Source organism: Theropithecus gelada, chromosome 20 (assembly GCF_003255815.1).
Source record: "Theropithecus gelada isolate Dixy chromosome 20, Tgel_1.0, whole genome shotgun sequence".
NCBI lineage: Eukaryota > Metazoa > Chordata > Mammalia > Primates > Cercopithecidae > Theropithecus > Theropithecus gelada.
In genome coordinates, this window is record NC_037688.1 from 49,872,269 (window position 1) to 49,895,049 (window position 22,781).

Sequence of the window (22,781 nt, forward strand, 5' to 3'; positions counted from 1 at the left end):
TAAAAAATACAAAAAAAAAAAAAAAAAAACTAGCCAGGCGAGGTGGCAGGCGCCTGTAGTCCCAGCTGCTCAGGAGGCTGAGGCAGGAGCTTGCAGTGAGCTGAGATGTGGCCACTGCACTCCAGTCTGGGAAACAAGAGAGAAATTCTGTCTCAAAAAAATTGTTGGCCGGGCGCGGTGGCTCAAGCCTGTAATCCCAGCACTTTGGGAGGCCGAGACGGGCGGATCACGAGGTCAGGAGATCGAGACCATCCTGGCTAACACGGTGAAACCCCGTCTCTACTAAAAAATACAAAAAACTAGCCGGGCGAGGTGGCGGGCGCCTGTAGTCCCAGCTACTCGGGAGGCTGAGGCAGGAGAATGGCGGGAACCCGGGAGGCGGAGCTTGCAGTGAGCTGAGATCCGGCCACAGCACTCCAGCCTGGGCGACAAAGCAAGACTCCGTCTCAAAAAAAAAAAAAAAAATTAGCCAGGCTTGGTGGCGCCCACCTATACTCCCAGTTACTTAGGAAGCTCAGGAAGGAGAATCGCTTGAACTGTGGAGGCACAGGTTGCAGTGAGCCGAGATGATGCCACTGCACTCCAGCCTGGACGACAGAGCGAGACCTTGTCTCAAAGAAAATTATAATTATATAATAAAATTAATTATGATATAATCATATTACTAATAGAATTATATGATACATATATACTACATATAATATAAACATATATAAAATATGTATGTTTAGGTATAACATACACATGTTTTTCATATGTGTGCATATTATTCAATACCGTAGACGTGAAATCTAATTTCCATGTGTAATGAGAGAATGAGATATCTTATTTTTTTGGTACCAAGTCTTCAAAATCCCGATGCGTATTCCGTACTTACAGCAGCACATCTCAAGTGGACCAGCCCTATTTCAAGTGTTTAAGAGCCATGTGTGGCTCCTGGCTACCTTCCCGGCCAGAGCAGCAGGGGGCCATGGGGTCAGGCAGCTTCGACCTGCTCTCAACGAGCTTCATCTGCGGATCCGCCTTGGCCCGCAGAGATGTGGGTTTCTAGGGCGAAGGGGGGAGGTCGAGGAAAGAGTAGCTCTCCAGGGCCCACCTGGACCGCGCACCCCACTCTGATCACTCACAACCCAACTACCGCCCTCCTCCATACCGGGAGCCCATGTGGAGCTCAGCGACCGGGGCTGCGGAGGGTACAGCTTCTCTGGTCTGGGGCTGCGAAGGAGGAGAAGGGAGCGGGGCTCCAGCGAGACCGAGGCAAGTGCCAACCAGGCCAGCCTCAGGAGCATCCTGGTCCCTTGCAGCTGAGGCACAGACGTGGACGGACCTGAAGCGGAGCAAGGCGACTGGTGGATGAGGCTTCAGGCTCGGTCCCCGATTTTCAAGTTCGTATTCTCTAAAATGACAAATGACGGGGGAAAAGTAACCACTTTTGGGGCTCGTCCGGGATTTGAACCCGGGACCTCTCGCACCCGAAGCGAGAATCATACCCCTAGACCAACGAGCCTCCCTGGTGTGGACTTCCGCTGACATTTCAGACGCCTGCCTCCAATCTGGCGCGAGTCGGCTGATTCCGAAGTGAATAGAGCTCATCCCTGTACCCAAGTGATTGGCAGAATTCTGCGGTCGCTGCGGGGAGACCCTGGTGAACCAGCCCGGTGGAGACAGAGCCCATCCGCACTGGGCTCGGTAGGGGATGCTCAGGGTCAGACCTGCAACCTGGGGCTCCCCGCTGTATTTTCCCCTGCCCCGGGGTTAACGGGTCTGCGCTCAAATCTGGGGCTGCTGACTCATACCCAAGACCTTGCCCTAGGAGGATGGCTGAGCGGCCAGCCCACCTTGCATCCGACTGCAGCCGGTGGCTGGCTCCATCCCAGAGGCACCCCCATAGCCTCCCCTGGGTTCAGCCCAGAGCCTCTGCTCTGACTCAGAAGCTAGCTCTGTCCTGTCTCTGCCTCTGTCAGCAAGAATTGAGGAAGTTCCGGGAGGTCACTGGGGATGAGCAGCGATGGCAAAGGGCATGACAGTGACACAAACTCTCTCTGCCTCTGTTTCTCTCTCACTCTGTCTTTAGGCGCTGGTGGCTTTGAGGTTATGATTAGGGTGAGAGTGGGGCTCAGGTTCAAATCCTGATGGGCCAATACTGTAACACCTTCTGGATCCTTCATTAAGGACGTCAGCAGTTTGGAAAGCCGGGGGACACGGCCTGGGTGTGGAGAGGATCCAGCGAGCTCCGCGTGTGGTGGGCGAGAGGGTCCTGCCCATCGCCACAGGGCGCCCGCCCTATTTTGCCCTAGATCAACCCCACCCCAGAGCTGAGCGCTGTCCCACTCCGGAGACTCCCTCCTCCCCTCTGTTTGGGCTTCTCGCTGCCGGAATCCTGGATTCCCGGCCACACTCCCAGCGCTGGCATCGACGTTTATGGAGAGCGGAAAATACAAAATTTTGGGTTCCAGAAAGATAAAGAGGGGGGTGTGGGAGTTGGGGAGCAAAGATGGTGCTTCCTGCCACCGAGGTCTGTTGGCCTAGAGGTATGAGTCTCGCTTTGAGTGCGAGAGGCCCCGGGTCGGAATCCCAGAGGAGCCCAGGCCGCCGTGATCAGCTGTTGTTTGTTAGCCTGGGAAATTCAGCGCGCAAGAACAACAATCGAGCGAATGAAAGAATCTTTCGCAGGAAAAGCAGGCCCTGCCTCCCTCTCCTACGTTCTTCGGTTTCTCAAACTGCAGGTGCGACCCCAGCAGGCGGGGCCTTGGTCCCCGGGCCTGGGTTTAGGAACCCGGGGATCAGCTACACCGCGACCTCCTCCTGGACCCAGGACTGAGTATCCTGGACAGCGCGCATCTGGCCCTTTTTCTTCTTTTAGGGAAGGACTGCGGGTAGAAGGACTTGACTGCGGGTGGGAGTGAATGAAGACGGTGTCCGCGGGCCCGGGTGGCCGCAGCTAACTCTGTCTCCGCGTCCCTCACTTGTTGACCCAGAGAAGTAAGCGAACGCAATGGACGCCTCCCCCGGCAGGAGCCTCTGAACTGCGCGGGGGCAGGCGGGCGGCCCAGCCCCAGCGGATGGAGCCCGGGCACCCGGTCACCCTGCCTCCCAGATTCGCGGGCGCAGTGGGCACAGAGGCCCAATTTCCTTCCCTCTTCGACCCCCTTCCCTCCCTGCGATCTGAACTGAACCTAGGACAGTTCTGAAGTTAACACCCCTCTTCCAAAGTAAAAGACCCAGACCATATTTTAATTTTTTAAAAAAGAACAAGTCGACCGGGGGCAGTGGTTCACACCTGTAATCCCAGAACTTTGGGAGGCCGAGGCGGGCGGATCACGAGGTCAGGAGTTCTAGACCAGCCTGCCCAACACAGTGAAACCCCATCTCTGCTAAAAATACAAAAAATTAGCCAAGCGTGCTGGCGCATGCCTGTAGTCTCAGCTACTTGGGAGGCTGAAGCAGGGGAATCGCTTGAATCCAGAAGCGGAGGTTGCAGTGAGCTGAGATGGGGCGACTGCACTCCAACTTAGGGACAGAGCGAGACTCCGTCTCAAAAAGAAACAAAAAAGAACAAGTCAAGCGGGGTGGCTCATGCCTGTAGTCCCAGCACCTTGGGAGGCCTAGGCGGGCAGATCACTTGAGGTCAGGAATGAGACCAATCTAACCAACAGGATAAAACTCTGTCTCCACTAAAAATACGAAAATTGTCTGGGCTTGGTGGCACGCACCTGCAATCCCAGATATTCGGTAGGCTGAGGCAGGAGAATGATTTGAACCCGGGAGGCGAAGGTTGCAGTGAGCCCAGATCGCCTCACTGCACTCCAAGCTGGGCGACAAGAGCAGGACTCAGTCTCAAATAAAATAAAATAAAATAAAATAAAACAGAACAATTCAGGTCTAGATTTATCTACATGGACTCAAATTTTTTATTCTCAAAGATCATAGGCATCATGTGTTAAAGCATACACCTAATTTTTTGGTGGGCACAATGGTGGGCAGAAAATAAAGAGCACACAGTTCAAAGTGAAGATTGAAAATAACCAAGAATAATATGTTTAAAAAAACAGCCAGTGTTCATTTTCTGGCATTGATGTTGAACCATAGTCATGGAAGTCTTAGGGAAAACTGGGTGAATGCTACACCAGAGTTTTCTGTACTTTTTTTTTCTTTTTGGCAACTAACTGTGAATCTATAATTATTTTAAAATAAAGAGTAAAATAGGCTGGCCCAATGATGCACATCTAGCATTTTGGGAGGCCGAGGAGGGAGCATCACTTGAGCCCAGGAGCTCAAGACCATCCCAGGCAACATAGAAAGACCTGGTAACTAAATTTAAATAAATCAATCAGGCCGGCTATGGTGGCTCACACCTGTAATCCCAGAACTTTGGAAGGCCGAGGTGAGTAGATCTCTAGAGGTCAGGACTTCAAGACCAGCCTGGCCAGCATGGTGAAACCCTGTCTCTACTAAAAATACAAAAAAATAGTCTGGCGTGGTGGTACATGCCTGTAATCCCAGCTATGCAGGAGGCTGAGGCAAGAGAATCGCTTGAATCTGGGAGACGGAGGTTGCAATGAGCTGAGTTCGCATCACTGCACTCCAGCCTAGGTGACAGAATGAGACTTCATCTAAATAAATAAATAAAATTAGCTGGGTGTGGTGGCACACGTCTGTTGTTCCAGCTACTTGGAAATCTGAGGTAGGAGAATTCCCGAGTGCAGGAGGCTGAGACTGCAGTGAACTAGATCACACCACTGCACTCCAGCCTGGGCAACATAGCAAGACCCTGTCTTGGAAAAAATAAAAAATAAAATGAACAGACTTATAAAAATTACAGGCTGTCATAATAGTGTTGTCAGATATAGATGAGTTCTTGACATGGGAACAATGAGTCTAGGAGTGACATTAAAGCTCAGACAGGAGAGAAAATAAGGGGCTAGTCAAGAAAGAGGAGGAAAAACGGCATTCCAGTCCAGAAACTGGTAGCTGATGGGAGTTGAAGCAAAGAAGGAAAATAATGGGCCGGCACAATGTCTCATGAGAGGACCCCTTGAGCTCAGGAGTTTGAGACCAGCCTAGCCAACATAGTGAGGCCCCATCTCTACAGAAAACACAAAAAAATTAGGTGGTGCATGAGGTGGGAGTATTGTTTGAGCTGAGGAGGTTGAGGTTGCAATCAGCTGTGTTCTCACCACTGTGCTGCAGCCTGGGTAACAAAGTAAGATTCTGTCTGATCACGGTGGCTCATGCCTCTAATCCCAGCATTTTGGGAGGCCAAGGTTCACCTGAGGTCAGGAGTTCGAGACCAGCCTGGCCAACATGGTGAAACCCCAACTCCACTAAAAATACAAAAATTGGCTGGATGTGGTGGTGGGCACCTGTAACCCCAGCTACTCCAGAGGCTGAGGCAGAGAGAATTGCTTGAACCCGTGAGGTGGAGGTTGCAGTGAGCCGAGATTGTACCACTGCACTCCAGCCTGGATGACAGAGCAAGATTCTGCCTGTAAAACAAACAAACGGTTAATACAGGTGTGAATTGCATGAAGCGCCCTTCCAAACATTAAGATCGCCACATGACTTCTTTTTTTATTCTGTTAATATGATGAATTATTTTGATAATTTTCTTGAATTTAAGGCCAACCTTGTATTCTTGGAATATACCTAGTTCAGCCTTTATTTGATAGCTCCAGTCTTTGTTTCTTTTTGCTTTTTTTTTTTTTTTTTTAGACAGAGTCTGTCACCCAGGCTGGAGTGTAGTGGCGTGATCTCGGCTCACTGCAAGCTCCGCCTCCCAAGTTCACACCATTCTCCTGCCTCAACCTCCCCAGCAGCTGGGACTACAGGTGCACACTACCACACCCGGCTAATTTTTTGTATTTTCGGTAGAGGTGGAGTTTCACCGTATTAGCCAGGATGGTCTCGATCTCCTGATCTTATGATCTGCCCACCTCTGCCTCCCAACGTGCTGGGATTACAGGCATGAACTACCGCGCCCAGCCTGATAGTTCCAATCTTCCTAAAAAGACGCAAAGACAATCACAGGACAGCCCTATCTCCTCCGTGAAAAATGCCCAAGATGGATAGTTTCAGACAGAGGGCACCAGTCCCCAACCCACCCCTGGCTCTGCAACCCTCACAGGCCAAGGATACAAGTGACCCCTAGCCCCATTCCCCATGCATCGCTGTGACACAGGGTCATGGTTATAAGGCCCCATAAGCCAACATCCTCCAGCTGGGATTCGAACTCTGATCAGAGGCTGAGGCGATGGCGCCATATTATTAGGACCTGGGCTGTTGAGATGCCTGTAGCATTTTGTCCTAGCCTCTGATCTGCCTTCCTTGGGGCCCCCAGACAGCCTCTATCTCAGCACCCCCACTGGCAAATGTGTCCAAAACCACTCTAAAGCCCAGACATTAAGGTTTGACTCCCATTCCAAAGGCACACCTTGGCTGGTTACAACCATAATGCAAACCTACACCCAAAGTCCAAGGAAGGTGCCAGGCTGAAGAAAAAGACCAACAAATCATCTTTCTTAGGAAAAAAAACATTTAATAGGGACTTATGAACAGAATCCGGGTCTGGGTCTCTGGTGGCAGGGGGACAAGATAGTGGGTCTCCATGCCTTACTGCCCAGACCCAGGGTCTACATACCACAGGGAAAGGGTGTATGTACTTCAGAAGGAATGTATAAGGCACTTGCTTAAGGGCAAGATTTATGGTAAATGCAATAGCAGCAAGGTTGTTTTGACCTAAGGGCAGAATTTATAGTTAGTCTTACACAAGAAACAATAGATGAACTGGAACTCTTGGAGGCTGTCCCAGAAGTGGGATTAATCAGAAATCTTTACGACAGATTAGCATCCTATATGGGATTGTCTTAGCCTCCAAAAAATATGTTAGGCATGTTTTGGAGGGGCTGGGTGGCTGCACTCCTGGTCTCCTAATAACAAGGGCCACCGTCCAAACAGTGAGAGAGAGAAGTAATGGCTGGGTCATACTGGTTTCTGGGGTTCTGGCCTCTCTCACAAGAGCCTGAGTTAGCCAGGGGACTGTAGAGCATATGGGAGGTGGTCTCTCCATGTTGACCTGTGGGCGGCAAGCCACCCAGGTGCCAAGGCAAGAGACTGAGGGCACGAGCTGTTCCAGTATAATAAAATATATAAAATAACAAGTTATACTAGATATAGATCATAGATATGATTATATATAAGTATCATTAATCATTAGTTTGTAATAATTACTCTTTATTCCAATATTATAATAATCCTCGCTCTACAATCATAACCTAGGAAAACCCAGGCCATAGAGAGATAGGAGCTGAGGGGACATAGTGGGAAGTGACCAGAAGACAAGAGTGTGAGCCTTCTGTTATGCCCGGGCAGGGCCACCAGAGGGCTCCTTGGTGTAGTGGTAACGCCAGCGTCTGGGAAGACGCCCGTTGCCAAGTGGACCGTGGTCTAGTGGTAGCGTCAGTGCCAAGGAAAAGCACCCGCTACTTAGCAGGCCGGGAAAGGGAGTCTCCCTTTCCCTGGGGGAGTTTAGAGAAGACTCTACTCCACCATCTCTTGTGGAGGGCCTGAGTGATGCCTGCAGTTATCCAGAGGCCTAACTGTCTCCCTGTGATGCTGTGATTCAGCGGTCACGCTCTTGATCCGCTTCATGTTCCATCCTGTACACCTGGCTCTGCCTTCTAGATAGCAGTAGCAGAATTAGCAAAAATATTAAAAGTCTCTGAAATGCAGAAATAATGGCGTAAGCTGTCTCTCCTCTCTCTCTCTCCGCCTCGGCTGCCAAACAGGGAAGGGACCCCTGTCCAGTGGACACATGACCCACATGACCTTACCTATCATTTGAGATGGCTCACACTCCTTACCCTGCCCTCTTGTCATGTATCCAATAAATAACAGCGCAGCCTGGCATTCGGGGCCACTACCAGTCTCCGCGTCTTGGTGGTAGTGGTACCCCGGACCCAACTGTCTTTTCTTTTATCTGTCTTGTGTCTTTATTTCTATGGTCTCTCATCTCTGCACACGGGGAGAAAAACCCACAGATCCTGTAGGGCTGGCCTCTACAGTGACCCATAGTCTCAGCTGAACTGGGTGGGTGGACACTTCTCCCTTAGCTGAACTTCAAAGCAGCACATCCACCCCCAGCCCTGGGACTGAGTCTCCTGGGGGAGGGGAAGAAACTTTGGGTCTTATGCTAAAGGAAAGGTATCCAGGTTCTCTATCCCAGTCTAGGGGTGAGCAGACAGAACTTCCTGGGGTGCAAAATCTCCTGTTTTTTTCCTTAGAAACACTGGTTCTGGGACACCCACCGTGAGAGAAGACACAGCAGTTGTCAGCTTGATGAATTTGGGAGGAGGTCTTCAAAGCTCTCATGCTGACACAGATCGAGTTGGGACTCAATGAAAGTTTACCTCCCAGTTAAGGGCCAAGCATCGGAACCTGTGTCACTTGTGATGATGCTGAATTCTGTGTATCAAGAATGGTAAAAGCAGCGCCCAACGTGGGGCTCGAACCCACGACCCTGAGATTAAGAGTCTCATGCTCTACCGACTGAGCTAGCCGGGCTGACATCACGGTGCTTGCTTCCCACCCTAATGTTCAGAATCCTCAAAGCAGGTGCTGCCAAAAAAAAAAAGGCTGTGGTGACTCTAGTCCTGAGGAGGTGGTGCAGGCATGGCTACCCGTGGAGCCGGCCTCTGGCATTCAGATAGCTGGGTGCACAGTCCTTGCTAGGGTCTCCGGACATCTGGGAGCCCCTATCCTCCCCTTCTCAACGAGTTGTGGGCGGACTGTGAATCCCTTAACCTCAAACCGGAGCCTCCAGTCAGCTGGAATTTGTAGTCAGGGACCATTAGCCATGGCTCCAGGCCGGGACCGCTCAGGGTGGTCCTGAGTGGGAGGTGGGGAGGAAAGGAACAACCTTTCTCTGGGGCCCAAGTGCGGATCCAAAGGGGTTTAGGTCCAAGCTTCGCTGCCAATATAAATCCCAATTCCTACTTAATATCGAGCCTGGCCTCTGTATAGCTCCAAACCGTTTCAAATGACCCAAAGAGCCCAACTCTTCCCACTCCCCTGCAGATCTGTGTGCACGGTGGAGGCAAGCGGCTCATGACAGGGGTTTCTCCATGTTGGTCAGGCTGGTCTGGAACTGAAAACCTCAGGTGATCCGCCTGCCTCGGCCTCCCAAAGTGCTGGGATTACAGGCGATCCCGGCTGCCGGCCTGCGCGGCTTCTGAGTTAATGATCAGTGCGGAGTCAGCCGGGAAGGGGAGGCCAGGAAGGAGGGGCTGAAGGGAAAGAGTAGAGCAGCAGGGTAGGGCCTGTCCTGAGTGTGCGCCTCACGAAATGGACCCCCTCGACTTGGGACCCAGTTCTTTCTCATCTCCCCTTCCCTTCCTTAGATCGGACCAGGAACTGCAGGACGGCCTCTGTCAAGCGCGTCCGTGAGAAGAGACCACCAAACAGGCTTTGTGTGAGCAATAAAGCTTTTTAATCACCTGGGTGCAGGCGGACTGAGTTCCAAAAAGGAGTCAGCAAAGGGAGATGGGGAAGGGGTTGCTTTATAGGAGTTGGGTAGGTAATGGAAAATTACGGTAAAAGGTGGTTATCTATTGTTAGCAGAGGAGGGGGTCACAAGGTACATGGTAGGGAGGTCATAAGATTTATTTTCCAAAAGAAGAATGTCACAAAGTCGACTGATCAGCTAAGGTAGGGCAGGGACAAGTCACAATGGTAGAATGTTGTAATGTTGGTTAATCACTTAAGGCAGGAACTGCTGTTTTACTTCTTTGTGGTTTTTTTTTTTTTTTTTTTTTTTTTTTTTTTGGCTTCTTCAGACTTCTTGGCTCCTGCAGGCCATCTGGACGTATTTGTGCAGGTCACAGGGGTTGTAATGGCTCAGCTTCGGCTCAGAGGCCTGACACCTCGACCTGTGACCCAGGGCCCAGCAGCAGCCTCTGGCGACCTGGCAGTCATCGGAAATCGGCCCAACTTCCTCTTTGTCCACATGGGGAGCAGTCCCAGTCGCCCCTCCTGCTCCCAGCCAGGGAGTATCATCGCAGACCTGGTCATTCTAAAACCCTGGAAAATCCTAAGTTGAAAATGTCAGTCAGGCCAGCCACGCAGGCGCCCGGGCTCACGCCTGTAATCCCAGCACTTTGGGAGGCCGAGGCGGGTGGATCACCTGAGGTGAGGAGTTGGAGACCAGCCTGGCCAACATGATGAAACTCCATCTCTCCTAAAAATACAAAAAATTAGCCAGGCATTGTGGCGCCCACCTGTCATCCCAGCTACTCGGGAGGCTGAGGCAGGAGAATCGCCTGAACCCCAGAGGCGGAGGTTGTAGTGCGCCGAGATGGCGCCACTGCACTCCAGCCTGAGCAACTTCGTCTCAAACAAACAAACAAACAAACAAACAAACAAACAAATAACGTCAATCAACGGACAACAGACACCAACACCAGTGTTGGACCATCTGACAGGATGACAAAGATGGTGAAGTGACCACCGTAAACATGCTTCAAGGAGCAACCCCTGCTTCATGCAAATGAAAAAATATGAAGTCTCAGCAAAGGAGTAGAAAATATAAAGAATAACCAAGCGGAAAGTTTAGGCCCGAGAAATACAAAACCAAAGGAAGGAACTTTAATGAATGGGTAGCAGCAGAATGGAAGAAAATAGAAGACTCCGCAAATTTGAAGACAGAACAATAGAAACTACCGGGAGAGAAAATAAACTAAAACAAAACAAAACAAAACAAAAACAAAAAAACAAAAAAACAGACCGGGCGCGGTGGCTCACGCCTGTAATCCCAGCACTTTGAGAGGCCGAGGTGGGTGGATTGCGAGGTCAGGAGATCGAGACCATCCTGGCTAAAACAGTGAAACCCCGTCTCTACTAAAAATACAAAACTACAAAAAATTAGCCGGGCGTGCTGGCGGGCGCCTGTAGTCCCAGCTACTCGGGAATGGCGTGAACCTGGGAGGCGGAGCTTGCAGTGAGCCGAGATCGTACTGCTGCACTCCAGCTTGGGAGGCAGCAAGACTCCTTCTAAAAATAAAAATAATAATAATAATAATAATAATAATAATAATAAAAAACAGAACCTCGGGTGTTTGTGGGACTTTAACAAAAGATCTAACATCACAGTTATTGCAGACCCAACAGAAGAAAAATATGGGCTTTACAAACGAAAGCCGGCCGGATACAGTGGCTCACACGTGTAGTCCCGGGCCCGGCTAAAATGTCTTAAAAGGGCCGCGTGCGGTGGCTCACACCTGTAATCCCAGCACTTTGGGAGGACGAGGCAGGTGGATCACGAGATCAGGAGTTCAAGACCAGCCTGGCCAAGATGGTGAAATCCCGTCTCTACTAAAAATACAAAAATACAAAGAAAAAAAAAAAGATTACCTGGGCATGGCGGCAGGCGCCTGTAACTCCACCTACTCAGGAAGCTGAGGTAGAAAATTGCTTGAACCCGGGAGGCAGAGGTTGCAGTGAGCCGAGATTGCGCCACTGTGCTCCAGCCTGGGCGACAGAGTGAGACTCCGTCTCAGAAAAAGCAAAAAACAAACAAACAACAACAACAATAAAAAAAAAATCATCTTAAGAGCAGTTTTAGGTTCTCAGCAAAATTGGGTGGGAAGTGCAGAATTGCAAATTCTCCTCTGTGCCCACAGGCGCACAGCCTCTCCCATTCCCATGTACGTTTGTTTTTTGTTTGTGTCTTTGTTTGTTTGTTTTTGAGACAGAGTCTTGCCCTGTCGCCCAGGGGCATGATCTCGGCTCCCTGCAATCTCCACCTCCCGGGTTCAAGCGATTCTCCTGCTTCAGCCTCCGGAGCAGCTGGGATTACAGGCGCCAGCCACCTCGCCCGGCTAATTTTTGTATTTTTAGTAGTGATGGGGTTTCACCATCCGGCCAGGCTGGTCTCGAACTCCTGACCTCAAGTGATCCAGCCGCCTCGGCCTCCCAAAGTGCTAGGATTACAGGTGTGAGCCTTCGTGCCTCCCCGTTTGTTTGTCTTTTGAGACAGGCTCAAGCGATCCTCCTGCCTCAGACACAGGAGTAGCTGGGATCACAGGCACGCACCACCACGCCCTGCTAACTTTTAAAATTGTTTTGTAGAGGTGGGGTTTCACTATGTTGTCCAGGCTGGTCTTGAACTCCATGGGCTCAAGCTATCCTTCCACTTCGGCCTCCCAAAGGCCTGGGATTACAGGTGTGAGCCACCGCGCCCGGCCGCCGCGATTTCCAAGCACATTTCCTCCGTGTGCACCACAGGGGCTGAGGGAGGTGGGCATGGGATCTCGGAGGTCCTGACCATCATGGTGCCAGTAGGGGAACCCCAGGGGTGGCCACCTCTGCGCCCGCTCTCCCGAGGACCTGAAGTGCCTGATCATTTTGATTATTTCACAACCACGCCCCTGCCACCTGTGCAGCCCGGCCTTGTACGCCGCTAGCCAGCCAAAGCTCTCTCTACACTGGATCCCGGCCCCGCTTCATTTCTCTCTGAGCAAGGCTACTTTAGAATCAGTCCTATCGGGGATTTGAACCCAGCTACCAGACAAAGCCACCCACAGTTTTCCTTAGTTTAGTCAACGAAGTGAGCCACAGCTATTAGTCTTGCCTCTGCAGGAGAGCACGTCCGCCGTCGTAAAAAGCTCAACTTCTGCGGGACACTCTCCCTCGCGGGAGTAGGTTTTGTCTGGGAGTTCCAGGAGGTAAGCCTCACTCATCATCCTCACTCATGGAACCACCAGTCTGGTCACTCGGGGGAGTCCCTCAGGACAGATCCGCCCTGAATGCCCCAGAAAAAATTCTCTGGTTAAACAGCCTGTGTCCCACGACTCATGTGCCCCAAGGACAATGCCACAGACACAAACACTGATTTTTTATTTTTTATTTTATTTTATTTTTTTTGAGACTTTAGTCTCACTCAGTCACCCAGGCTGGAGTACAGTGGCCCGATTTCTGGTCACTGCAAGCTCCGCCTCCCGGGTTCATGTCATTCTCCTGCCTCAGCCTCCCGAGTAGCTGGGACTACAGGCGCCCACCACCACGCCTGGCTAAGTTTTTGTATTTTTAGTAGAGACGGGGTTTCACCGTGTTAGCCAGGATGGTCTCGATCTCCTGACCTCGTGATCCGCCCGCCTCGGCCTCCCAAGGTGGTGGGTTCTTAAAGTGTGGGCTCTTCCGGGATTTAAACCCAGGACCTCTTGGGTCTCCGGGGCTTGTCCCTGTGGTCCCTAAGCGAGAACCATACCCTGGACCAACTACTCATGCGGAAGAGGGGTCGGGGCCTTTGTCGCCCTTCATGAGCCCAACGCGGCTCCACCTTCGCTGTTCTGGATCAGTCCTAGTTTCCTCGGTCACAAACTGTCCCCCTTTCCCGATGCTTGTCCCGGACGGGATTCTAGTTCCTATGGGAAGGAGGGGCACGGCAAGCTTCAACATTGCCACATCCTGCGACTCCAAATAGGAAACGCAGCTCGCGTTTTGGGGCTTCTCGCTCTCCCCGCCACCTCTGGAGAACTGAGACCATCAGCTAGGGGAAGCCCCCCAGGTCCTCCTCCGTCCTCAGACAAAGGGCTAGGAGCCGGACTTGGACTCCCCAGAGGCGTCGCAGGCTCCCGGAACCGCACCTCTTCCCCGCCATGTGCCGGAGGGACGCGCCGCTGCGACCTCAGGACATGGAAGGAAAAGGAGGCAGCTGAGCGTGGTGGTTCTGGCCTGCAATTGCAGCACTTTGTGATGGGAGGCTGACGCAGGAAGATTACTTGAGTGTAAGCTGGAGACCAGCCTCCAGAACACAGCGAGACCTCGGTTATATATATATACACACACACACACACACACATATATACACACACACGTATATACACGTATATATACACACATATATATGTGTGTGTGCATATATATACACTTATACATACACACACACACACACACACAATTAGCCTGGCGTGGTGGTGAGCACCTGTAGTCCCAGCTACTCCAGAGGTGGAAGTGGGAGGATCCCTTGAGTTTGGGAGGTTGAGATTGCAGTGAGCTGAGATGGCACCACTGCACTCCAGCACTCCAGCCTGGGCAACAGAAGGAGACACTGTCAAAAAAAAAAAAGAAGAAGAAGAAGAAGAAGAAGAAAGAAAATAAAAGAGAAGAGAAGAAAAGAAAAGAGAAAGAAAGAGAGAGAGAAAGAAAGAAAGAAAGAGAAAGAAAGAAAAAGAAAGAAAGAAAGAAAGAAAGAAAACGAAAGAAAGAAAGAAAGAAAGAAAGAAAGAAAGAAAGAAAGAAAGAAAGAAAGAAAAGAAAGAAAGAAAAGAAAGAAAGAAAGAGAGAGAAAGGAAGAAAGAAAGAAAGAAAAGAAAGGAAGTTCGAAACACTGGGCTTGTCCGAAATTTAAACTTAGAACCGTCCCACTCAAACGAAAACTACACGCCCAGAATAAGTTCCATGGTCACCCGGTACCTAGGGCCACGTCTGCAGAGGCAGACGCGGCGGGGGAGGCATTTGCCCTCTTTTAGGGTCCCGCATCTGGGGTCTACTGCCCCAGCGCCAGGCCTCAGGCGCACTCAGAATTCCAGGTGGAAGGCTCCGGTTAGGAGGCGCAGGCAAGTCCCGCCTGCAGCTGGGCAAGGCGAAGGGCTGCAAGCTGGGCCGAAGCGGGAAGTCGGATCGGCCCCGGCGCCTGCGGCTGCCACGGAGAGACCAAGTTCCCTGCGGCCGGGACTCCGTGAGAAAATGACGGTGTTCGGGAAAATAGAAGAGGGCTCGTCCGGGATTTGAACCCGGGACCTCTCGCACCCAAAGCGAGAATCATACCCCTAGACCAACGAGCCAGCGCAATAACAGTTTTTTGACGTCTGTCCTTGGTCTACACCCGCGGTTCCAGTCTCCTCCTCCAAGCACCTCCCAGTCCCCGCCTTCACTCCATCCCCACCCTGCCCCTCCAGGGTCCCGGCTACACCCCAACCTCAAGGCCGTCGGGGACGGTTGCGCAGGGGGAGGTTTCGGTTTCAATCCCAGGACGCTGGTAGAAGGTGCAGTGCCGCGGGGACCAGCCCCAGGAGGAGCTCCTGCACGACCCCCGCCCTCAGGCGCACAGAGGCGGACCCCGCACCCTGGGCCGCCTACCTCGAGGGCCACCCGGCTCCCAGCGGCTCCAGGCGGCCCCAGCACCGAGAGGAGGGCCGGTGACCAGGGGATGCAGCCCGCGGGGAGGTGGTCTGTCTGGCCCGCGTGAGGCAGGGGTCTCGCGTGCTGAGCCCCAGCCCAGAAATTTCAACCAATGTGAAACCGGAGTGCAGAACCCTGAGGAGGAGACCACGCCGCCTCCCAGCAGGCCAGCCCGGGCATCTTAGGAAGGGATCCCGTCTCCGGCACGGACCCCTGGCTTCTGTTCTCAGCCGAGCCCCTTCTTGGCCTGAGCTCTGCCCAGGCGACCCTCGCAGCCCTGGGACCTCCCATACAGGAACCGGAGCTGGGATCAGAGTTCATTTCTTCCCAAACGGGCGGCTCTACGAACGCTCCAAACTTTTCTTGCCTTTTCCACTGGCAAGGGACCCAGCATTCTACTGCGAGCTTGAGGGGGAGAAAGGGTCTCCCGGGCTTGTCCCTGTGGTGAGGCCACTCTGCCCTCCCTAAACAGGGGCGAGGGTTTGAAAATGAGGGGACCTCCGTGATTTGACCCCGGAACCACTCACAACCCTAAGAGAGAGTCACGCCGAGTTTCCCCCCCGGCCATCTCCAGAGTCCGTCCCTTCAGCCCTTGTTCCCGACGTTCCCGCTCCCAGGAGCTGCAGGGGCCGCACACACCCACGAGGGACTGCAGACAGGGGACACACACCGCGAGAGACGGCAGACGGGGCACACGCCCACGAGGGTCGGCAGAGGGGACACAAGCCCGCGAGGATCGACAGACAGGATACACCCCCACGAGGGTCAGCCGACAGGACACACACCCACGAGGGACGGCAGACCACACGGGCCTGGCGGCGTCCTCGGTCCGCGTGGAGCTTAGGGCTCTACTGCTCGCTCAGGATGTAGCGTGTCTCGGATCCTGGACTCATCCCCAACAACTTTCTATAGAATAGGGACGTTCTGGAGAGCTCCAATGGCAGTGTGGGAGGCAGCTTTTCTTGTAACCGCCCGGCTAGCTCAGTCGGTAGAGCATGAGACTCTTAATCTCAGGGTCGTGGGTTCGAGCCCCACGTTGGGCGAGAGGTTTTGTTGGACCGATGAGTCTTGCAACTTGAAAAAATCAAGTAAGTGTGAAAGATCGGAAGCGACTCCGTATACCTGGGAAGTTCTGGAGAGCTCCAAAGGACGTGTGGGAAGCGGCTTTTCTTGTTACCTCCCTGAGCATGAGACACAATCTCTGGTCGTGGGTTCGAGCCCCACATTGGGTGGGAGGTTTTGTCGGACCGATTAAACTTGGAAGAAAGTCAAGTAAGTAAGAAAAGGTTGGAAGTGACTCCGTATACCTCCCAAATCGGGATTTGTTGGGCAAGCAAATACAAAACGCTCCACCAACCAACTGGCCTCAGGATATATAGGGATCCCTTTAGTTCTGGTTCATAAAAAATGGGCCGAGCGTCGTGGTCCATGCCTGTAATCCCCTCACTTTGACCCCAGGAGTTTGAGACCAGCCTAGGCAACATGGTGAGACCCCAGCCCTTAAAAAAAATACAAATTTTCTCCAGGTTTGGTAGCGCGCCTATAGTCCCAGCTACACCAGAGACTGAGGCAGGAGAATCGCTTGAACCCGGGAGTTAGAGGTTACAGTAAACCGAGATCGCGCCTGTGCACTGCAGCCTGGACAACACAGTAAGACTCTGTCTCAAAATAATAATAATAAAAAGAAATTGGCCAGGCGCAGTGGCTCACGCCTGTAATCCCAGCACTTTGGGAGGCCAAGGCGGGCGGATCACGAGGTCAGGAGTTCCAGAGCAGCCTGGCTAACACGGTGAAACCCCGTCTCTACTAAAAAATAGAAAAAATTAACCAGGTGTGGTGATGGGCACCTGTAGTTCCAGCTACTAGGGAGGCTGAGGCAGGAGAATGGCGTGAACCTGGAAGGCGGAGGTTGCAATGAGCCGAGATTGTGATACTGCACTCCAGCCTGGGTGACAGAGCAAGACTCCATCTCAAAAAAGAAAAAAATAAAAAAAAAAAAAGAAACAAGAAATTAAAATTACATATATATGACATTTACATACACGTTCCATATTCAGTACACAGAGCATTTGGGACCCTCTCTGCATAATATTTGCCTTAAGAGGAATTCCCCTTCTATTTCACCCTAGTGTAACCCTGGCAAAAATTCTCATAATTGCACACTACAGCACACCAGGGACTCTCACTTTCCATCAGGGAAGTGGTCCTCATTGCCAGCCAGCCAGCCAGTTACCAGGGGAGTCAAATTTAGAATCTCACCCTTATAATCTGGTTCTAGGCTAGGTACCATGGCTCAGGCCTGTAATCCCAGCATTTAGGGAGGTCAAGGCAGGAACACCACTTGAGCCCAGGAATTTGTGGGTGCAGTGACCCATGATTGTGCCACTGCAGCCTGGGCAACACAGTGAGACCCTGTCTCCAAAAACCAAAACAATTATTTATACCTATCTAATAACTGTCATATTAAATATTCTGTGAAAATAGCTAATGAGAGGTGTGGTGGCTCATGCCTATAAGAACAGCACTTTGGGAGGCCAAGGTGGGAGGACTGCTTGAGCCCAGGAGTTTGAGATCAGCCTGGGCAACATAGCAAGACCCCGTCTCTACAAAAAATGAGCAGCATGTGCCTGCAGTCCCAGCTACTCAGAAGGCTGATTGGGGAGGATCACTCGAACCTGGGAGGTCGAGGCTGCAGTGAGCTGTGATCACACCACTGCAGTCCAGCCTGGGTGACTGAGAGAGACCCTGTCTCAAAACAAAAACAAAAACAAAAACAAAAACAAAACAAACAAACAAGAAAACATAGCTGATGGTTTTCTGACTGCTACCTGGACAATTTTGGCTTGAATGCAGTGTTGAGGTCCTTACCAATGGACATGAGATGCTGTAATTCATAGTATACAAGGGCATCATGATCAGGCAACGTGTGACCTGGTTGATTATGAGGAGTTACAGACTGAAGCAAGTGCCCTGGGGGACCAGTGGCTGCTGTGCTTGACTGTTGCAGCACAGGCGACCACATGGACTTTCATTAGTTCATGGCATGGAAAGAAGTCTTCTGAAGGAACTGGTTAGCTTACAGAAAGAAAATGACAAGATCAGGTGTCTAAACTTCTACACTAAGTCATATTCAGAGACCCAGGGACAATTTATGGCAACTATACAATAACCTTAAAGCCACAAGGCTGATATTGCTAAAAATCAAACATGTCATTTAACTAGGCGTGTTGCAGAATGGCAATGTAAATTGAATTCACAGCCTTAGGAAATCTTTGGTGTGAAAAATAACAGTACTGATTAGGAAGAAGTGGTGACATCAGATTGGACTCAAAATTGAGAATCTTGAACGACAAAGGCTGACCTTGGAGAAAACAGCATACATGACAAAACAAAACAGATACAAAACAAGTTTTGCTACTTTAAGCCATCATAAGGAGGATGGGATATGATTTTGTATCTGGTGAATTTATCCATCTGGGTGCACATTCCAAAGAGCCTATAGTTAATATATTATCTCATGCAGCTGACTGTGGCCCTACCAGGTTTCTTGGTTGGTTGGCTGAAAATTGACCTCAGTGATGGCCTATGTTTAATGAGATTGGGCTGGTAGAACGTCTCGGGCAAACTGTAGAGAAAGAAACCTAAAGACACCAAGCAATATTGGAGTGCATCTATCATGCATGATGCGCACACCACTGAGAAGACCAGAGGAGACTCCCTTTCTTTCTTTTTTCTTTTTCTTTCTTCCTTTTTTTTTTTTTTTTTTTTTTTTGAGCCGGAGTCTCACTCTGTCGCCCAGACTAGAGTGCAGTGGCATGATCTCGGCTCACTGCAACCTCTGCCTCCCAGGTTCAAGTGATTCTTCTGCCTCAGCCTCCCAAGTAGCTGGGACTACAGGCAAGCGCCACCACACCCCGCTAATTTTTATATTTTTAGTAGAGATGAGTTTTCACCATATTGGCCAGGCTGCTCTCGAATTCCTGACCTCGTGATCCGCCCGCCTTGGCCTCACAAAGTGCTGGGATTACAGGCGTGAGCTACCGCACCAGGCTAGGACACTCCCTTTCACAAGGCCTCCCGAAAAACTCCATCATGGAAGCCTCAGCTTCCTTAAGGAGCTCTGTGGTGGCCATTCTCTGCAGGTGGCCTATGATGGTGGAAGGTAATGCCATTGAGGTGAGGAAGGTAACGCCATTGAGGTGGGGATGATGGGGCCCAGGATGTGTGGGGAAGTGCGAGAAGCCAGGCCAGAGCTGGAAAAACAGAAGAGTCCCAATTATGGGATTTATTTATTTATTTGAGACGGAGTCTCACTCTGTCACCCAGGCTGGAGTACAATGGCGCGATCTCCGCTCACTGCAACCTCCACCTCCCGGGTTCAAGTGATTCTCCTGCCTCAGTCTCCTGAGGAGCTGGGATTACAGGCGCGTGCCACCACGCCCGGCTAATTTTTCTATTTTTAGTAGAGACAGGGTTTCACCATGTCGGTCAGGCTGGTTAGTGATGGTGATCCGCCGGCCTCAGCCTCCCAAAGTGCTGGGATTACAGGCGTGAACCACTGCGCCCGGCCCAATTACGGGTTTTAAAGGCAAAAGCCAACCATGTTTTTATACATATTTATGACAAAATTCTAGCAGTGGTCCCCATCGGGGCAGCTTCTGATTTTACTTTACACCATGTCCTGTAGTTCGGGAATTTTTTAGCTTGAAGATGGCGTCATATATTGCATAGATTTAAAAAAAGAATACCATGGACTATTTCAAACATGTATTAAAAGAGAGGAAATAGTGCAATGTCCCCTCATGTCCCCCATTATCTACTCATGGATAAGTAGTTTCATCTATACCTCCATCCAGTTTATAATTTTTTTTGAAACGGAGATTACAGGCTGGGATTACAAGCGTGAGCCACCGCGCCTGGCCTCAGTTTTATGATTTTTAAAACAAAGCAGTTGTCCTGTAATTTAATCTGTGAATCATTGTGTGTTTATTAAAAAATAAGGATTTCAAAAATATATGTAACCATTATAGAATTAACAAACCTGGAAAAAGAAACAATCACTCCTTTCTACCAAGTTAAATGGATGGAACTTAAAATCCTGCAAAACGTCCAACTTCTTTTTCCTGTAACCTGAAATTGCTCGTCTTATTTGAAAACAGGTACGGGTTTCTGATTGACAGCCTGTCTAGGAACCCTCCCGGAACTCCGGAACTCCACCGGAGTGTAACGAAATTCCAGTTCTTTTCCCCCGTTGAAGAGCCTAAAATTCATCCGCTTCTTACCCCGGGTGGGACTCGAACCCACAATCCCTGGCTTAGGAGGCCAATGCCTTATCCATTAGGCCACCGGGGCTGACGACGACAATATGGCGCTTGTCTTAGACCAGTCTCTCAGTCACTCCGCGATGGTTCCCCCACAGCCTGCCTGTCCTATCCTACCTAGCCTTTCTCCCGCCCCTCCACGGGAATCCAAGCTCTGGTTCCAGATCTCGTCCGCTCCTGAGCATCCTCGGTGCCCCAGAGAGACCGCGCACGTGCAGAGAGACCTGAAGGACACAGAACAGCAGATTTTTGGCTCGGCTCTTTGGTCTAGGGGTATGATCTTCGCTTAGGGTGCGTAGAGGTGGTTGGATCAACTCCCTCACGAGCCCTAGTCTCCATTCAGCAGAGAAGCCAAGTCTAGAGGTAATTAGTAGTGAAAGATGCATTTGAGATGGATGGAGTGTATGGGAAGGGGCACGTGATGCCTGCTCAGCAACCCGCTCCTCATCCCGAGCCCGCCGCTTGCGGAAGTGTCGGTCTCCGTCCTCCTCCCCTGCATTGTCCATTACACCAACGGTGCCGCCCAGTGGTCGGAAGCCTCTTAATAATGACCCTCCAAAGTTTGCCCTCTACATCCCCAGCTGGCTCGGTGTTAATCTCAGGATCGCAACGTTGGGTGTTTACTTTCCTGCCCCAACATGCGTGTTATTTTCCTTTTCAAAAAATCTATATTTTAATGAAGTTCTTTTCCCTTAATACCTAGTAAACGCTTCAGTCCAGGAGTTCGAGACCAGCCTGGGCAATATAGTGAACGCCCCGTCTCCACCAAAAACAAATACCTTTGTAAACCACTGAAAACTCAAAATAAGTTAAAGGAGAAAGCGACACCCTGCACGACCCCAGGTCACTAGCGTCTGCCGACCGGAGGACATGCCTGCAGCTGCGACTCTCCGCAGCCTTCACCCGGTGGAAGGATACCCCAACGCGGCGCTGCTCGGCACTCGGACTAAACTTGGGTTCCGCTGGTAAACATGTTTTTTTCTGGGTGAAATATTAACTAAATCCTGGCGATACTCTTTGAAATTGAAATGTTTATTTTATTTATTTTCTATTTTGAGACGGAGTCTCGCCCTGTCACCCAGGCTACAGTGCAGTGGCGAGATCTTGGCTCTCTGCAACCTCCGGCCTCCCGGGTTCAAGCGATTCTCCTGACTCAGCCTCCTGAGTAGCTGGGACTGCAGGAGCGCGCCACCACGTCCCACTAATTTTTATATTTTTAGTAGAGACGGAGTTTTATCTTGTGAGTCAGGCTGGTCTCGAACTCCTGACCTCATGATCTGCGCGTCGGTCTCCCAAAAAGCGGGGATTAGAGGCGTTGAGCCACCGCGCCCGGTTCATCACCGGTATTTATGATTGTTTTCTTTTTTACTTTGCTACCCCGTGATCAGTTGATAGAGGATACAAAGTTTTTCATTACAATAATCAATTAAACTACGCATGTCGCTGGGCGCGGTGGCTCACGCCTGTAATCCCAGCACTTTGGGAGACCGAGGCGGGCGGATCACCTGAGGAGTTCGAGACCAGCCTGGCCAACATGGAGAAACCCCCCCCCCCGCCCCCACTAAAAATACAAAAATTAGCCGGGCGTGATGGCGCATGCCTGTGATCCCAGCTATTCGGAAGGCTGAGGCAGGAGAATCGCTTGAACCCGGAAGGCGAAGGTTTCAGTGAGCGGAGATCACGCCATTGCACTCCAGCCTGGGCAACGAGAGCGAAACTCCGTCTCCAAAACAAAACAAAACAGAAAACTACACATGTCCTTTGACCCCATGGGGCAACTCCTCACCGCAAGCAATCCCAGCCCCGCGTCTGTCACGGTTTCCATCACTTGAGCTTTAGTTTGTGAAGTCAATCCAGCTCCCAGGACTCGCGTTCTCTGGCTTCAAGCTCCGCAGTCCCCCAGGGCCCTGCCGGAGGTCTCTGGGTCGCCCTCTCTGCTATTCTGGCCCTAGGTCCTTAGTTGCGCGACTGCAGGAGCAGGGCGAGGTCCGAGTGTTCCTTGGGCGGTCCGGGGCGACTGGCTGGCTCACTCAGTTCGAGGGTACTTGTCGCCCACGGTGCAGTGACAGGAGAAGAAAAGATTAACCTTGCAACGACCACGAAGGGACTCGAACCCTCAATCTTCTGATCCGGAATCAGACGCCTTATCCATTAGGCCACGCGGCCCTGCAGCTACCACTGACGCAGCTTTTCTCATAAAGCTTTCTAGAGCCTATGCTGTGGCTTTAATACGCATGCTTAGAGCGAGGGGGAGGCCCGTCCTTCCGGGCCTCGCGGTGGGCTAGT

At 51.2% G+C, this 22,781-nt stretch overlaps 6 non-coding genes across 6 annotated transcripts; 1 reads left to right on the forward strand and 5 right to left on the reverse strand.

The window, feature by feature from the left end:
- Positions 1–1,435: 1,435 nt before the first annotated feature.
- On the reverse strand, positions 1,436–1,507 carry TRNAP-CGG. Its single transcript has one exon. It is a non-coding gene; the product is annotated as a tRNA-Pro (tRNA).
- Positions 1,508–8,486: 6,979 nt separating this feature from the next.
- Positions 8,487–8,559, reverse strand: TRNAK-CUU. The gene has a single exon. It is a non-coding gene; the product is annotated as a tRNA-Lys (tRNA).
- A 6,206-nt stretch (positions 8,560–14,765) lies between these two features.
- TRNAP-UGG lies at positions 14,766–14,837 on the reverse strand. The gene has a single exon. It is a non-coding gene; the product is annotated as a tRNA-Pro (tRNA).
- Positions 14,838–16,144: 1,307 nt separating this feature from the next.
- Positions 16,145–16,217, forward strand: TRNAK-CUU. The gene has a single exon. It is a non-coding gene; the product is annotated as a tRNA-Lys (tRNA).
- Positions 16,218–20,453: 4,236 nt separating this feature from the next.
- On the reverse strand, positions 20,454–20,526 carry TRNAR-CCU. Its single transcript has one exon. It is a non-coding gene; the product is annotated as a tRNA-Arg (tRNA).
- A 2,062-nt stretch (positions 20,527–22,588) lies between these two features.
- On the reverse strand, positions 22,589–22,661 carry TRNAR-CCG. Its single transcript has one exon. It is a non-coding gene; the product is annotated as a tRNA-Arg (tRNA).
- Between the last annotated feature and the right edge of the window lie 120 nt (positions 22,662–22,781).